Below are 3,212 nucleotides of genomic sequence, written 5' to 3'. Positions count from 1 at the left end.
GGGGGGGGGGGGGGGGGGGGGGGGGTGAGAAAAGTTTCTATTTAAATACGGGTTATGAAATGAAAATACTTCTCATACACACGGATGAACATGGCAAACGAGAAATTCAATCTTCCTCGTTTCAAGGGGAATATTTTCTACGTGACATTTACATTTTTTTTTATGGAGAATAAAATTAGAATCAAGAGGGAGCTGCTCATTCTTGAATGCCTCGTGTCGATGGATAATAAATTAAATAAGATAACAAAATATGATTTCATTTTTCATTATTTTTCAATAAAAAAATTTATCTCTCAATTTTTCAAATGAAAAGAAACTTCAATTTTTTTTAATTTGAAAAACTGTTTTTTTTCTTTTCTAAAAATTGAAAAGAGAAAACATTTTTAATTCATTGACTCGATTATTAATTAAACTGTTGATTCGTTTATTTCATTTTTAATTGTTGCGGACAGCTGTGTGAATTTCCCGGAAATGATGATTTTATTTATAATTTAGAGCCACTGACACGGCAATTTACGATGTCTTATTTATTTTTCCTGGCATTTTCTTCATGAGGAAATTCACTCTTTTTTTCCTGCTATGTTGGTAAGAGACATGTGACTGCACTTTAGAGTTTTTACTCACGCCTCGTGTGGGCAACGATCTCGTTATTGTATTTATGATTCGATGCTAATCTCCGTCTTGACGTAGAGAAAAAATTGCGCCTACGTCATCGGATTATTTTGTATTGGGTGGGTTTAAATTGATATCGTATTTCATCTTTTCTCGTTATCGCAGTGACAAACGGATGAATTGTTGACGTCCGTGTTCGAGGAATAATGGAATATTTTATTATCCATATTCAAGAAGAAAACATGTAAAGAACTTCGGAAATACTTAATGCGAATGAGTCCATTCTATAGATCGGGAAATTTAAGGCGGAATTAAAAAAAGACAACTCATTTTGGTCCAGTAGAACCAGAGAAAATCCTAAATGAATTTTTATAGATCATTCATCGATCGTTAGATCTTTTTAACATGAATGCAGCGAAATCGGTTGGAGATGATTCTCTTGGATAGTCGGACAATTTCCTAATCGAAATGAAGAAAAATAGTTCATTTTGTTTCAGTTGATACCCCAAAAATCCTAAATGATTCTATAGATCATATTGATCATCGATTGCTAGATCATTTTTATATTTTTCGCTGTAACTCCGGTCCTCTGGAGGCTACACAAGTCGTTTTTTTTCATTGTGTCAATAAATTTCCCTAGCTTTTTTCCAATAACACTCAAAAACAAAATTTTACCATTTTATTTTATTTAAAAAATTGGAAAATTATTATTTGGATTAATTGGAATTGGAAAAAAATGGCAGTGGACGGGGCGGAGTCTCACCCGGAATGAGACGCAATTCTTTCACCCCTACTCAAGTGACTGGAGGGGATGATAAACAAATAGGTCAATCGTTCGAATCTACGCAGTTTACGGAAGTTTTCTTCGACAGTTTTCGTCGTCCATCGCAGGGAGATATCCCTGGGGTTTTCACCCCTCATATCCATATTCGTCTGACCGTTACGCAAGTAACCTCACCCCTGGGTACCCTTTGCACACCATTTCTGGGGCATTGTTATTGATACAATTTCGTTCGAGCGATCGCATTTCTAGCTCCATTGATTTCCAAATTTTTGAAAACTCAATATCTTATGAACTAGGCGGATTACGGGGTCGATAATGAACCCATTGAAAAGTTCGGGAAATTTACCCACGAATTAAAAAAAAAAGGTGACCCGTTTTGCCCCGCCGGTTAAAAAAAATTTGCGGAACAAAAAAAAATGACAAAAAACTGGAGAAATTTTGTCTTTTTTTCCTGAAATGGAGAATTTTCTGATGTTTTGAATGAAACGGGTTTCACGGAGCTATCGTTGATAGTTCTCAAGATAATCGCCCCTCAACGAAAGAAGATTGATTTTTCAAGAGAATAAGGAGACCCCCTTTTATATTCAACTCATAATAAAATCTCGTTACATCAGATAAAAACATAATTCCTTGGAGCGAGGACGCGTGCAGCGAGTCAGGAAGCGGTTGGAACTGCTGCTACTCGAAGGACGGATTATAATCCCTAGGAACTTGCTGGTTGCAGGGGGAGGAGGAGGATGAGAGCAACCCGAGGGAAGAGAAAACGGGACGAGAGTGAGCCTGGAGGGCCGGGATATCGATCCAGACTCCGCCCTCCTGCAAATAACGGCGTATCCTCGGGGATAATTCATCATAAAAGATTGTATGAATGACTATTAGTCAATCTGATCACGATAAAGATTTTTTGTGAAATTGATTTTTGGCGTATTCAACCTGAAAACCCATTTTTTATTTATTTTCAAAATTTCGAGGTAAAAAGCTGCATCCTTATGGGGTCGAAAATGAGCCCATCTGATGGATCGGTAAATTTACCCTCAAATTAAAAAAAAGACGACCTTTCTAGCCCCCATAGAAGCTGAGTTACAGCGAAAAATGTAAAATCGATCGATGAATTGATTGAGGATTTTCTCCGGATCTACTGCAGCGAAACGGATCGTCTTTTTTTTATTTTCACCTCAAATTTTCCGATCTATCGAATAGAGTCATTATCAGACTCCCGTCAGTCATTCCTCACCCCAACTATTGAGATCGAGTCGGCCATCTTTTTTCTAATTTCACGTTGAATCTGTCGATCCTTCCAATAGCCTCAGTTCGACCCCGGAACCCATTCACAGTTACAGACAATCCTCCTAACGAAAAAGTTGAATTAATAAATTCAAATTTCCCGCGAAAAATCCTTAAGGCAGTTTCTGCAGTTCTCATGAAATCCAAAAATAAATCCTCAACCGTAAATAAGGAATCGGGAATTGAGGAAGAGAAGAAAAGTGTTAGGGACGCCCTGGCGTTGAACATATAAGCGAATCGATACCGTAACCTATTGACCCAGAACAGCCAGACGCATGCGTCCACACGTGGGCGTCACGTCGCTTCCCGTGACGTCATGAAATGGCTTAGCTGTGGGTAGGGGGAGATGTGGGATAGACTGGAAATCCCAGAAATGTCCCTGGACTAGCCTCACTCGAGCGAGGTGTCACGTTTATTTTTTATTTATTTATTTGGATTCTCCGTTTTTATTCGCTCTCGCTCCAACGATACTCTTTCGGGAATCGGAGGGTGAGGGGTGGGGGCGTGAAATATTGACGTGGATGGTACCACC

Source organism: Diachasma alloeum, unplaced genomic scaffold (assembly GCF_001412515.2).
Source record: "Diachasma alloeum isolate Michigan unplaced genomic scaffold, Dall2.0 Dall_scaffold_00219, whole genome shotgun sequence".
In the NCBI taxonomy this organism is placed as follows: Eukaryota; Metazoa; Arthropoda; class Insecta; order Hymenoptera; family Braconidae; genus Diachasma; species Diachasma alloeum.
The sequence above is the reverse complement of the archived record's forward strand: the minus strand, read 5'-3'. Positions refer to the sequence as shown.